Below are 15,094 nucleotides of genomic sequence, written 5' to 3' on the forward strand. Positions count from 1 at the left end.
TGGATCATGGAAAAAGCAAGAGAGTTCCAGAAAAACATCTGTTTCTGCTTTATTGACTATGCCAAAGCCTTTGACTGTGTGGATCACAATAATCTGTGGAAAATTCTGAAAGAGATGGGAATACCAGACCACATGACCTGCCCCTGGAGAAAAATGTATGCAGGTCAGGAAGCAACAGTTAGAACTGGACATGGAACAACAGACTGGTTTCAAATATGAAAAGGAGTACATCAAGGCTGTATATTGTCACCCTGCTTATTTAACTTCTATGCAGAGTACATCATGAGAAACGCTGGACTGGAAGAAAATCATATGTTAGTTCTATTTTAATTTATTGAGGAAGCCTCATACTGTTTTTCATAATGCTGTATCAATTTACATTCCTACCAACAGTGTACAAGAGTTCCTTTTCTCTTGCTAGCCAACATTTGTTATCTCTTTTTTGTTTTGATGATAGACATTGTAACAGATATGAAATAATATATTGTTCTGGTTTCGATTTTCATTTCCTTGATAATTAGTAAAATTAAGCATTCTTATTACCATTTGGTCATTTGTATGTCTTCATAGGAAAAATGCAGTTTCTGGATCTTTTGCCATTTATTTCATTGATTAGTTTTTTGCTATTGAGTTGCATGAGATCCTTGTATATTTAAAATGTTAACCCCTTATCAGCTATATGGTTGCAAATATTACCTCTCATTCTGTAGGTTGCATTTTAATTCTATTGATCATTTTCTTTGCTATGAAGAAGCTTTTTAGTTTGTTGAAGTCCCACTTGTTTATTTTCTTCTGTTGCCTTCCTTTTTAGTGTCAAATTAAAAAATTCATTGCTAAAACCAAAGTCAAGGAGATTATTTACTATATTTTCTACTAGGAATTTTTCAGTTTCAGAGCTTTCATTCAAGTCTTTTGTTAAAATATAAATTTATTTATTTTAATTGGAGGCTAATTACTTTACAATATTCTATTGGTTTTACCATACATCAACATGAATCTGCCATGGGTGTACACGTGCTCCCTATCCTGAACCCCCCTCTCACCTCCCTCCTTGTACCATCACTCTGGGTCATCTCAGTGTACCAGCCCCAAGCATCCTGTATCGTGCATCAAACCTGGACTGGCAATTCGTTTCATATATTGATATTATACATGTTTCAATGCCATTCTCCCAAATCATCCTACCCTCTCCCTCTCCCTCTCCCACAGAGTCCAAAAGACTGTTCTATACATCTGTGTCTCTTTTGTTGTTTTGCATACAGGGTTATTGTTGCCATCTTTCTAAATTCCATATATATGCGTTAGTATACTGTATTGGTGTTTTTCTTTCTGGCTTACTTCACTCTGTATAATAGGCTCCATGCTCATTCAAGTCTTTGTTGCAATTTGAGTTGCTTTTTTTAATATGGTGTAAGATAGGGTATAATACATTTTTTTTACATGTATGTATCCAGTTTTCCTAACATTGTCTATTGAAGAGACTGTTCTATCCTGATTTTATGTTCTTAGCTCCTTTTCAGAAATTATTGATCATATATGCATGAATGTATTTCTGGGCTCTCAATTATGTTACATTGATCTATACATCTTTCTTTGCTGCTGTTGTTGTTGTTATTGTTTATGTACATTTTTCCTGCCTTTACTTACTATTTTGTTTACTATAGCTTTTAGTAGAGTTTGGAATCAGAAAATTTGATGCCTTAAAATTTGTTCCTCTTTCTCAAGATTGTTTTGGCTATTTGGAAATTTTGTGGTGACATGAAATTTTAGGATTTCTTCATATTCCTATGAAAAATGTCCTTGGAATTTTTGTAGAGATTGAACTGAATCTGTAGATTGCTTCAGTTAGGATGGACATTTTAAAAATAGTAATTCTCCTAATCCATGAACACAACATCTTTCCCTTTGTTTCTTCAATTTCAGTTCAGTTCAGTACAGTCACTCAGTTATGTCTGACTCTTTGTGACCCCATGAACAACAGCACACCAGGCCTCCCTGTCCATCACCAACTCCCGGAGTCCACCCAAACCCATGTCCATTGAGTCAGTGATGCCATCCAACCATCTCATCCTCTGTCATCCCCTTCTCCTCCTGCCCTCAATCTTTCCCAGCATCAGGGTCTTTTCAAATGAGTCAGCTCTCTGCATCAGGTGGCCAAAGTATTGGAGTTTCAGCTTCAACAGTCCCTCCATGAACACCCAGGACTGATCTCCTTTAGGATGGAGTCGTTGGATCTCCTTGCAGTCCAAGGGACTCTCAAGAGTCTTCTCCAACACCACAGTTCAAAAGCATCAATTCTTCGGCATCAGCATTTGATAGTTTTCAGTATGCATATTTTTCACCTCCTTGGTTAAATTGTTTCCTATTTTATTCTCTTTGATGCTATTGCAAATGAGAATGGTTTTCTTAATTTCACTTGTTAATAGTTTGTTGTTTTGTATGTTGATTTTGTGTCCTACAATTTTATTGAAATTGTTTATTAGTTCTAAGATTTTTGGTGGTATCTTTAGGGTTTTTATATATAAGATCATGTCATCTGCAGATAGAGAAAATTTGTCTTCTTCCTTCCTGATTTGAATGCCTTTTTTTTTTTTTTCCTTTGCCTATACTAATTGTTCTGGATAAGACTTCCAGTACTATGCTGAATAAAAGTGATGACAGTAGGCATCCTTGTCTTTGGTTCTAACCTTAGAAGAAAAAGCTTCAGCTTTTCACCATTTAATATTATGTTAACTGTGGGCTTATCATATATGGCCTCTATTATATTGAGATACATTCTATGTAAACTCAGTTTGGTGAGAGTTTTTATTATGAAAGGATATTTTATTTTATAAAATGCTTTTTCTACATGTATTCAAATGATCCTATGATTTATTTCTTATTTGTTAATGTGGTGTACCACATTTTTTGATTTGCTGATATTGAACTATCCTTGCATCCCTGGAATATATTACAAAATCATTTTGTAGACATTTACTTGCATAGCATACCAGGTAACAGGGTCATAATGAGGAGCATGGAGCATTGTTAAAGGCATGAGAAAATAGTATTAAAGAATTTTCACTGAGGGCAGAAGTATATTTAGACAACAACAACAAAAAACGTAAATAGAATCTAGGCTGCATTAAGTGCCAAGTAATTGGTCTATTTTTAAAGAACATAGCATCAATATAATTTTGAATTTTTCCCCACCTAAGTCAACTGTCAAAATACAAATATAAGAGATACTGGTAATTGATTAACAAGGTTTGGGGTTTCACTAAGTGGATATCAGGAGACAGGATTGTATAGAGCTAGAGTTCATGCAAGATAAATTAGGCTAAAAATGGGTCACAAACACAATGCTGAGTAGTAAGGGATTGGCGAATATAGAAGAGTAATAAATAGTAACAAACTAGTAGAATCAAATGAAGTTTTATTTACGGTCTAGTGGAAAATCCCACGGGTGGAGGAGTCTGGTGGGCTGCAGTCCATGGGGTCGCTAAGAGTCGGACACGACTAAGCGACTTCACTTTCACTTTTCACTTTCATGCTTTGGAGAAGGAAATGGCACCCCACTCCAGTACTCTTGCTTGGAAAATCCCATGGGTAGAGGAGTCTGGTAGGCTCCAATCCATGGGGTTGCTAAGAGTCAGACACGACTGAGAGACTTCATTTTCACTTTTCACTTTCATGCATTGGAGAAGGAAATGGCAACCCACTCCAGTGTTCTTGCCTAAAGAATCCCAGGGACAGGGAAGCCTGGTGGGCTGCTGTCTATGGGGTCGCACAGAGTCAGACACGACTGAAGCGACTTAGCAGCAGCAGCAGCAGTGAGGGCAAAGAATTGTACTACTTGCCGAAGTAGAGTGAGTCAACTGGGAAAGTAGACAGTTGTATTCAGATGAGGAGATGTTGAAAGTGAGATGGCGGAAGAGGGATATTGACAGTAACTGTGGTATCTGTGGTTGTAGCAGTGAGGATTGAGGAAACATGGCAGATAAGATCAGAGGCAGAGGGCATCAAGAAACCAGGAGGAGCTCAAAAACTATTGGAAAAGTTAATATGGATATTGAAATTGCTAGTAATTAGAGAGGTATTGTGGAAAAGGCAATGGCACCCCACTCCAGTACTCTCGCCTGGAAAATCCCATGGACGGAGGAGCCTGGTGGGCTGCAGTCCATGGGGTCGCACAGAGTCTGACACGACTTAGCGATTTCACTTTCATTTTTCCTTTCATGCATTGGAGAGGGAGATGGCAACCCACTCCAGTGTTCTTGCCTGGAGAATCCCAGGGACGGGGAAGCCTGTCGGGCGGCTGTCTATGGGGTCGCACAGAGTCGGACACGACTGAAGCGACTTAGCAGCAGCAGCAGCAGAGAGGTACTGAAGAGAATAAACAGTAGATAAGGTGCTAAAATATTCAAGGAATTAGAAGCAGTGATCAGTGGACTTGATGACTGCAACAAGGAAGGACTGAAATCATAGCTTGGTGGTAAGGACTGTACTGTAATTATATCTGTGTGTTTTGTGTTTTCCCTTTTTCTTTTGTCAAGTATTAAGTGAATAAAAATCATTTAGTATGAATGGAAATGATTTTCATAATTGAAAACAACAGACAGGAATGTCTGTGGAGTTCATTTCCTATAGTTCAAAAAAAAATGTCACAATAGAAGCAATTAAGTCTATCTAGTAAGAGGAGACCCATTTGAAATAAAGCTAATGAATTGACCTTTGTTTAAGAAATGTTTTGATAATTGCAATTACATTGTTTAAAAATGCCCTCATCTCAGCTAAATTTTAGTGACTAAGAGCAGCACACAATTCCTAAAGATGTACATAAATAAATGATAACTTGTGAAAAAGTCACATTATATGCAAACACATTGGTAAAGGATCTTGCATGTGCAAACATTAGTTCTGTATAATTATAGGTAAGAAATTTATAACATTTAATATTTATGGAATTCGATGCAAATCCAACTAATACAACAATATAAACATTAAACAACATTATACAAGGAATAAAATTGGTTGTCCACAAAACATATAAGAGTTAGAAAATATTAAGTTATCTTTGGAGAGAATGATTCTGATTTTAAATCATGTTTAGTGTTTCAGCACACTTATGCTCTGTATATATATCACTAAAATATTAGGTTATTTTAATTGACCAAAGAACTAGATTGACTACATTTTAAACTGAATATCTAAATTTACTTAGTTACAAATTTAACAAATGGAAAAGGGATTATTATTTCTATCTCTGTGTACTTAAAGAGCAGAAAGGCTTAGGAAATCTTGTTAATATAATAAAGCGAGCAGAAGCACCTAATCTAAGGATCCTTGATGTTTAATGTCATGAAAGACAGAAAAATAAGGAGTAAGACCTTGAAGCTCCAGTCAGAAGCACAGGAAAGCCCAATGACATAACTAAGGCAAAGTGGGATTTTTAATGCTAGCCACATAAACTGGTGTGTAGCAATGGCCAGAATGGATTTCATAAAGTCAAAGTAATTCAGGGGCCCAGCTTTACTGTTCTGATATGTACCAGGAAACTGAGGAGGCATGTATTGCTGAAAGTTAATAATATTTTATTAAGCTGAGAACACCTTAGGACTTAGGTATTAAGAAAGTCTATCCTTTACATATATGGCTGTTCTTCTAAACCATTGCTGGCTTTCTGATGTTTATGAGGGGGTTAGCCACTCTTTCAAGGCTTGCTTATTTTAACAAGTAAGGAGTAATAGCAATTAAGAGGAAAGTGACTAAGCTCTTTTACCTTGATCAATATTTTTTTTAAAGAGATTCATTGCGGTATAACACCTAGCCATGATTCAACCATTTAAAATATGTGCTACTGCTAAGTCACTTCAGTCGTGTTCGACTCTGTGTGAGCCCATAGACAGCAGCCCACCAGGCTCCCCAATCCCTGGGATTCTCCAGGCAAGAACAATGGAGTGGGTTGTCATTTCCTTCTCCAATGCATGAAAGTGAAAAGCAAAAGTGAAGTCGCTCAGTCGTGCCTGACTCTTAGCAACCTCATGGACTGCAGCCTACCAGGCTCCTCCATCCATGGGATTTTCCAGGCAAGAGTACTGGAGTGGGGTGCCATTGCCTTCTCATAAAATATGTGAAGTGAAGTGAAAATTGCCCAGTTGTGTCCGACTCTTTGCGATCCCATGGACTATACAGTCCCTGGAATTCTCCGGGCCAGAATACTGGAGCAGGTAGCCTTTCCCTTATCCTGGGGATCTTCCCAACTCAGGGATGGAAGCAGGGTCTCCTGCATTGCAGGCAGATTCTTTACCAACTGAGCTATCTGGGGAGTGGTTTTAAGTATATTCACAGAGGTGTTCAGTGATTTTAGTTTTGAGTCATCTTCAAAACAAACCAGGTACTCATTAGCAGTCTATCACCATGCTTCCCATCCTCAGCTCATCAACCACCAATCTACTTTCTATCTATATAGATGTGCTTATTCTGGTCACCTTATAGAAATAGGGTTGAAAATGTTCTCTTCTATGCCAAGTGTGTCAAGTTTTACTCTTTCATAAAAGGTATTAGAGTTTATCACATGTTTTTTTAGGTATCTACTGATATCATGTTGTTGTTCTTTATTCCTGTTAACCAAGATTTTCAGAAATGAAGATCTAATTGAGATAAAGAAACATTTATTTAGGATTTGTTAGTACTGCAGCCTCAGAGACACAGATTCAAGAAACACATAAATTGTGTCATGTGGGAAAGTGTGAATGTGTCATTTGCTCAGTTGTGTCCAACTCTTTGCAACCCCATGGACTGTAGCCAGCCAGGCTCCTCTGTCCATGGAATTATCCAGGCAAGAATATTGGAGTTGGTAGTCATTCCTTCTCCAGGGATCTTCCCAACCCAGGGATCAAACCCAGGTTTCCCACGTTTCAGACAGATTCTTTACCATCTGAGCCACCAGGTGTCAGAATACAAAATAGAGGAAGCTTATCAAAGCAAAGCCTGCAAAGCCACAGTTAGTTACATAAGCTGTTTGCCAGGAATTATGATTGCAACTGGCAAGAAGTAAGGGTGCTTATTAAAAGGATGGTTTGAGGTTTAAAAACTTTTGTAGATGCAGTGGAGGGTGGGAGGGGTAACTCTGAGACCACATGGTTGCAGATAGGAGATGTTCTAAATGATTGGTGGTGTCTTTGGGAGGTCATTGTTTGATACAGTTGAGAAAATTCACATTCTCAGTAGCACAGAAACAGTTCTGAGACCAGATGTTCAATGGCCACCCGATGACGTTTTGTATGCCTAACTATGATTACTCCATTGTAATTTTCAATTTGTCATCATTCCATTTCTATGACATTTTACATTAATGGATTTTTGGGTGTTAAAGATAGCCTTGTATTACTGAGCTAAGTCCTACTTGGTTATGGTATAGAATTCTTTTTTATATGCTTATAGATTTAGATTCCTCCTATTTATTAAGGATTTTTATATCTATCATCATAAGATATATTGGTTTGTAGTTTTGTTTTCTTTGAGTTTGGAATCAGGTTAATACAGGCCTTATATAGTACGTTGGAAAATATTTTCTCTGCTATTTTTGGGAAAGAAGTGGTGAAGGATTTGTGCTTATTCTTTAACTTTTTGGTAAAAGTCATAGGTGAAGCCATCTGAGTCTGAATTTTTCTTAATGAGAATTTTAAAATTATGAATTCAATCTCTTTTCATTTTATGCATTTATTTTTTGCTTTCTTCTTCTAGGTCAGTTGTGGTTCTTTTTTAATTTTTCCTCTACAGTAATTTGCACTTTTCTAGGAATTTATCCCCTTCATTTAAGCAGCCTAATTTTTTGGTAAACAAATGTTCATAGTGTTGCCTCATAGAGCTTGATCATTTTTGTAAATTTGGTAGTGACTTTCCCTCCTTCATTTCTTATTTTACTAATTTGACCACCTCCCTTCTCATTGTTGGAGAAGGCAATGGCACCCCACTCCAGTACTGTTGCCTGGAAAATCCTATGGATGGAGGAACCTGATAGGCTGCAGTCCATGGCGTTGCTAGGAGTTGGACACGACTGAGAGACTTCACTTTCACTTTTCACTTTCATGCATTGGAGAAGGAAATGGCAAGCCACTCCAGCGTTCTTGCCTGGAGAATCCCAGGGACGGGGGAGCCTGGTGGGCTGCCGTCTATGGGGTCGCACAGAGTTAGACATGACTGAAGCAACTTAGCAGCAGCAGCGGTAGCATTGCTCCATATCTTTGAGGTCAAAGTATTGGCATAAATTATTTGGAATTTTTCTACATGGAATATTTGTCTCTTCTTTGCCATTTATTTATTTATTTAATAGTTCATCTCTGTCATGATGGACCCATGAATATTTATGTATACTTTGTTATAATCCTGTACAACTTTTGTCATTCAAAGTGTTTCGTCCTTGGCCTTTGGGAGTTCTTTTAGTTAACTCCTGTGTCCCCTGAACAAATTCCATCATTGTAGGGATTGTTGATGGTGGTGACAGCAGTAATAGTTTTAGCACGCTTTTACTTTATGACACTGCAATATATTTCAGGATCATCTGCACATCTCCTTTCTCAGTCCTAAAATAAACTATTTTCTCAAGGAACCATAGTGCCTTTTATTTAAAAGTAGTATTAGAAATCATGACTTGCATGCCAGGTGGACTCAATGCTACTAGGGTATTATCATTTCTAGGCACTCACAGTTGACAAATAAAGAAATGGTTTTTTTTTGTACTAATTTGTGGTTGTGCACATATCTGTAATATTTCTGTATGTAACCATCATTGACTCAAAGGACACAAGTTTGAGCAAACTCTGGGAGATAGTGAAGCACAGGAAAGCCTGCTGTGCCGCAGTCCGTGGGATCACGAAGAGTTGGACACAACTGAGTAACTGAATAAAAACAGCAAACAATTTGTATTTATATTAAGCCACATGTGAATTTACATTAGTCTCTAACTCTAATCTGTTATTGTACAGATCATTCTAATCTTCTCTCCTTGCATATCTGTAAACTCCCACTCCAACAATTAGAAAACTGGCTCCCACTCCATTTGCTTGAAAGTTCATTCTATTCTGCATGTATAGCAGTATTAATTATGTTTTTCATTTTATACTGTTCTAAGATGGAACTTCTCAGTTTCCCCTTAAAGTAAGTAATATTATTCCCATTTTTAGGTAAGAAAGTTGAAGCTTGGGGAACTTAATTCATTTACCAGACATGCAGTATTTATGAAGTTAAAAGTAGGATTCACACCTAGAAATAACATTATAAAACCTACCAAGAGCTTCAAACTCCTGCTATTGGGAATGAACATAGCTATGATTCCACTTACTGGTTAATGAAATCCCATGTGTCCACCAGTTTAATGGAGTAGGCCTGGGGTGAAGAACCTCTGCCTCAGTGAGCAACAATCTGGAATACATCAGAAAATGTCTCTCTTGGCTACAAACATTAAGTGAGGATTTCTTAGAAAAGAGAAGCAAGTGGAGCCAGGAGGAGATTAGACAAGCCTGAGTGGATGAGTAGGGAAGGCAAGTCAAGAGACAAAACACTAAATATATGGTACAATGTGACAAACCCCTGGAAGGGTGGCTGTGCTGTGCTGGAGCAGCAGCTGAGCAGTGCTGGGGAAACTTTGAGGAGATACCCAAAGTCCAGGGCAAAGGAAAAGCCCCAGCAAGACAGTGGTGGTTGGGGCGGGGGGGGGGGGCAAATTAACATTTAGAATCAAACCCCATTCCCACCAGAGACTCTCAAAGGGCTCAAACAAACCTTGTGTGCACCAGGACCCAGAGACTCCATAGAGACTGAGACAGAACTGTGTTTGAGTGTCTTTTGGAGGGCACAATCAGAACCTTGTGCACACCAGGACCCAGGAAAAGGAGCAGTGACCCCACAAGAGACTGACCAAGATTTTCCTGGGAGTGTCCAGGAGTCTCCAGCAGGAGGTGTGGGTAGGTGGTGGCCTACTACAGGGCTGAGGGTACTGAGTGTAGCAGTGCATGCATGGGATCTTTTGAAGGAGGTCACCATTATTTTCATTATCTGCACCATAGTTTGACCCCAGGTAAATGACAGGGAGGGAACACAGCTCCACCCATCAATGGCAAATTGGATTAAAGATTTACTGAGCATGCCCCAGCAATCAGAATAGGACCCAGTTTCCCCCTCAGTTAATCTCTCATATCAGGAAATTTCCATAAGACTCATACTTTTCCGTCAGAGGGCAGACATACTGAAACCAGAATCACAGAAAACTAACTAATCTGATCACATGGATCACAGCCCTGTCTGACTCAATGGAACTATGAGGCATGCTGTGTAGGGCCACCCAAGATGGACGGGACATGGTGGAGAGTTCTGACAAAATGTGGTCCATGGGAGAAGTGAATAGAAAACCACTTCAGTATCCTTGCCTTGAGAACCCCAACAACAGTATGAAAAGGAAAAACTATGGGACACTGAAAGATGAACTCCGAGGTCTATAGGTGCCCAATATGCTACTGGAAATTAGTGGAGAAATAACTCCAGAAAGAATGAAGAGACAGAGCCAAAGCAAAAACAACACCCAGTTGTGGATGTGACTGGTGACAGAAACAAAGTCTGGTGCTGTAAAGAGCAATATTGCACAGGAACCTGGATTTAGGTCCATGGATCAAGACAAATTGGAAGTGGTCAAACAGAAGATGGCAAGAGTGAATGTGTACATTTTAGGAATTAGCAAACTAAAATGGATTGGAATGGGTGAATTTAACAAAAATGGCCATTGTATCTACTACTGTGGACAAGAATCCCTTAGAAGAAATGGAGTAGCCATTATAGTCAACAAAAGAGTCCAAAATGCAGTACTTGGATGCAATCTTAAAAATGACAGAATGATCTCTATTCGTTTCCAAGGCAAACCATTCAATATCACAGTATCCAAGTCTATTCCCTAGGCAGTAATGCTGAAGAAGCTGAGGTGGAACAGTTCTATGAAAACCTCCAATATCTTCTAGAACTAACACCCTCCCAAAAATATGCTTTTCATCATAGGGACTGGGATGCAAAAGTAGGAAGTCAAGAAACACCAGGAGTAACAGGCAAATTTGGCCTTGGAGTACAGAATGAAGCGGGGCAAAGAAAAATAGAGTTTTGCTGAGAGAACTCACTGGACATAACAAACACCTTTTTCAAATAACAGAAGAGAAGACTCTACACGAGGACATCACCAGATGGTCAATACCAAAATCAGATTGATGATATTCTTTGCAGCCAAAAATGGGAAAAGCTCTATAGAGTCAGCAAAAGCAAGACCGGGAGCTGACTGGCTCAGATCATGAACTCCTTATTGCCAATTGAGACTTAAACTGAAGAAAGTAGGAAAACCACTAGACCATTCAGTTCAGTTCAGTTCAGGTCAGTTGCTCAGTCATGTCTGGCATTTTGTGAACTCATGAACCACGGCATGCCAGGCCTCCCTGTCCATCACCAACTCCAGGAGTCCAGCCAAACCTATGTTCATTGAGTCGGTGATGCCATCCAACCATCTCATCCTCTGTCGTCCCCTTCTCCTCCTGCCCTCAATCTTTCCCAGCATCAGGGTCTTTTCCAATGAGTCAGCTCTTCACTTCAGGTGACCAAAGTATTGGAGTTTCAGCTGCAACATCAGACCTTCCAATGAACACCTAGGACTGATCTGCTTTAGGATGGACTGGTTGGATCCCCTTGAAGTCCAAGCGACTCTCAAGCATCTTCTCCAATACCACAGTTCAAAAGCATCAATCTTCTGTGCTCAGTTTTCTTTATAGTCTAACTCTCACATCCATACATGACCTCTGGAAAAACCAAAGCCTTGACTAGATGGACCTTTGTTGACAAAGTAATGTCTCTGCTTTTGAATATGATGTGTTTGTTGGTCATAACTTTCCTTCCAAGGAGTAAGCATCTTTTAATTTCATGGCTGCAGTCACCACTTGCAGTGATTTTGAAGCCCAGAAAAATAAAGTCAGCCACTGTTTCCACTGTTTTCCCATCTATTTGCCATGAAGTGATGGGACCAGATGCCATGATCTTCGTTTTCTGAATGTTGAGCTTTAAGCCAACTTTTTCACTCTCCACTTTCACTTTCATCAAGAGGCTCTTAAGTTCTTCACTTTCTGCCATAAGGGTGGTGTCATCTGCATATCTGAGGTTATTGATATTTCTCCCGGCAATCTTGATTCCAGCTTGTGTTTCTTCCAGCCCAGCATTTCTCATGATGTACTCTGCATATAAGTTACATAAGCAGGGTGACAATATACAGCCTTGACATACTACTTTTCCTATTTGGAACCAGTCTGTTGTTCCATGTCCAGTTCTAACTGTTGCTTCCTGACTTGCATACAGATTTCTCCAGAGGCAGGTCAGGTGGTCTGGTATTCCCATCTCTTTCAGAATTTTCCACAGTTTATTGTGATCCACACAGTCAAAGGCTTTGGCGTAGTCAATAAAGCAGAAAGAGATGTTTTCCTGGAAATCTCTTGCTTTTTCCATGATCCAGCAGTTGGTGGTAATTTGATCTCTGGTTCCTCTGCCTTTTCTAAAACCAGCTTGAACATCTGGAAATTCACGGTTCACGTATTGCTGAAGCCTGGCTTGGAGAATTTTGAGCATTACTTTACTAGCGTGTGAGATGAATGCAATTGTGCAGAAGTTTGAGAACTCTTTGGCATTGCCTGTCTTTGGGATTGGAATGAAAACTGACCTTTTCCATTCCTGTGGTTACTGCTGAGTTTTCCAAATTTTCTGGCATATTGGGTGCAGCACTTTCACAGCATCATCTTTCAGAATTTGAAACAGCTCAAGTGGAATCCCATCAGCTTCACTAGCTTTGTTCATAGTGATGCTTCCTAAGGTCTACTTGACTTCACATTCCAGGATGTGGAATGAGTCATCACACCATCATGATTATCTGGCTCATGAATATCCTTTTTGTACAGTTCTTCTGTGTATTCTTGCCATCTCTTCTTAATATCTTCTGTTTCTGTTAGGTCCATACCATTTCTATCCTTTACTGAGCCCATCCTTGCATGAGATGTTCCTTTGGTATCTCTAATTTTCTTGAAGAGATCGCTAGTCTTTCCCAATCTATTATTTTCCTCTATTTCTTTGCACTGACTGCTGTGGAAGGCTTTTTAAATCTCTCCTTGCTTTTCTTTGGAACTCTGCATTCAAAATGGGTATATCTTTCCTTTTCTCCTTTGGTTTTCACTTCCCTTCTTTTCACAACTATTTTTAAGGCCTCCTCAGGCAGTCACTTTGCTTTTTTGCATTTCTTTTTCTCGGGGATGGTCTTGATTCCTTTGTCCTGTACATGTCATGAATCTCTGTCCGTAGTTCATCAGGCACTCTGTCTATCAGATCTAGTCCCTTAAATCTATTTCTCACTTCCACTGTATAGTTATAAGGGATTTGATTTAGGTCATACCTGAATGGTCTAGTGGTTTTATCCACTTTCTTCAGTTTAAATCTGAATTTGACAATAAGGAGTTCATGATCCGAGTCACAGTCAGCTCTCGGTCTTTTTTTTTTTTTTTGTTTAACTAATTGTATAGAGCTTCTCCATCTTTGGCTGCAAAGAATATAATCCATCCGATTTTGGTTTTGACCATCTGGTGATGTCCATGTGTAAAGTCTTCTCTTCTGTTGTTGGAAGAGGGTGTTTGCTATGACCAGTGCGTTCTCTTGGCAGAACTCTATTAGCCTTTGCTTTGCTTCATTCTGTACTCCATGGCCAAATTTGCCTGATACTCCAGGTGTTTCTTGGCTTCCTACTTTTACATTCCAGTCCCCTATAATGAAAAGGACATCTTTTTGGGTGTTAGTTATTGAAGGTCTTGTAGGTCTTCACAGAACTGTTCAACTTCAGCTTCTTCAGCATTACTGGTCAGGACATAGACTTGGACTACCATTCAGGCATGACCTAAATCAAATCCCTTATGATTATACATTGGAAGTGAGAAATACATTCAAGAGATTAAATCTGATAGAGAGCCTAAAGAACTATGCACAGAGTTTCGTGATATTGTATAGGAGACAGGGATAAAGACCATCCTCAAGAATAAGAAATGCAAAAGGGCCAAATGGCTGTCTGTGGAGGCCTTACAAATAACTGTGAAAAGAAAAGAAGCAAAAGGCAAAGGAGAAAAGAAAAATATACCTATTTGAATGCAGAATTCCAAAGAATAGCAAGGAGAGATGAGAAAGTCTTCCTCAGTGATCAGTGCAAAGAAATAGTGGGAAAAAATACAGTGGGAAAGAATAGAGATCTCTTCAGGAAGAGATGTCAAGACCATTTCATGCAAAGATAAGGACAATAGACAGAAATGGTATCAACCTAACAGAAGCAGAGGATACTAAGAAGAGGTTTCAAGAATACACAGAGTAACTATACTAAAAAGATCTTCATGACCCAGATAATCATGATGTTATGATCACTCACCTAGAGCCAGACATCCTAGAATGGGAAGTCAAGTGGCCCTTAGGAAGCATCACTATGAACAAAGTTAGTGGAAGTGATGGAATTTCAGATGAGCTATTTCATAAAAGATGATACTGTGAAAGTGCTGCACTCAATATTCCAGCAAACTTGGAAAATTTAGCAGTGGCCACAGGACTGGAAAAGGTCAGTTTTCATTCCAATCCCAAAGAAAAGCAATGCCAAAGAATGCTCAAACTACTGCACAATTGCACTCATCTCACATGCTAGTAACATGATGCTCAAAATTTTCCAAGTCATCCTTCAACAGCACATGAACTGCGAACTTCAGATGTTCAAGCTGGATTTAGAAAAGGCAGAGGAACCAGAGATCAAATTGCCAATATCTATTGGATCATCAAAAAAGCAAGAGTTTTCCAGAAAAACATCTCTTTCTGCTTTATTGACTATGCCAAAGCCTTCGACTGTGTGGATTACAACAAATTGTGGAGAATTCTTCAACAGATGGGAATTCCAGACCACCTGACGTTCCTCTTGAGAAATCTGTATGCAGTTTAGGAAGCAACAGTTAGAACTTAATAAGGAACAACAGACTGTTTTCAAACTGGGAAAGGAGTATGTCAAGTCTGTATATTGTTACCT

This window comes from Ovis aries, chromosome 1 (genome assembly GCF_016772045.2).
Source record: "Ovis aries strain OAR_USU_Benz2616 breed Rambouillet chromosome 1, ARS-UI_Ramb_v3.0, whole genome shotgun sequence".
Taxonomy (NCBI): domain Eukaryota; kingdom Metazoa; phylum Chordata; class Mammalia; order Artiodactyla; family Bovidae; genus Ovis; species Ovis aries.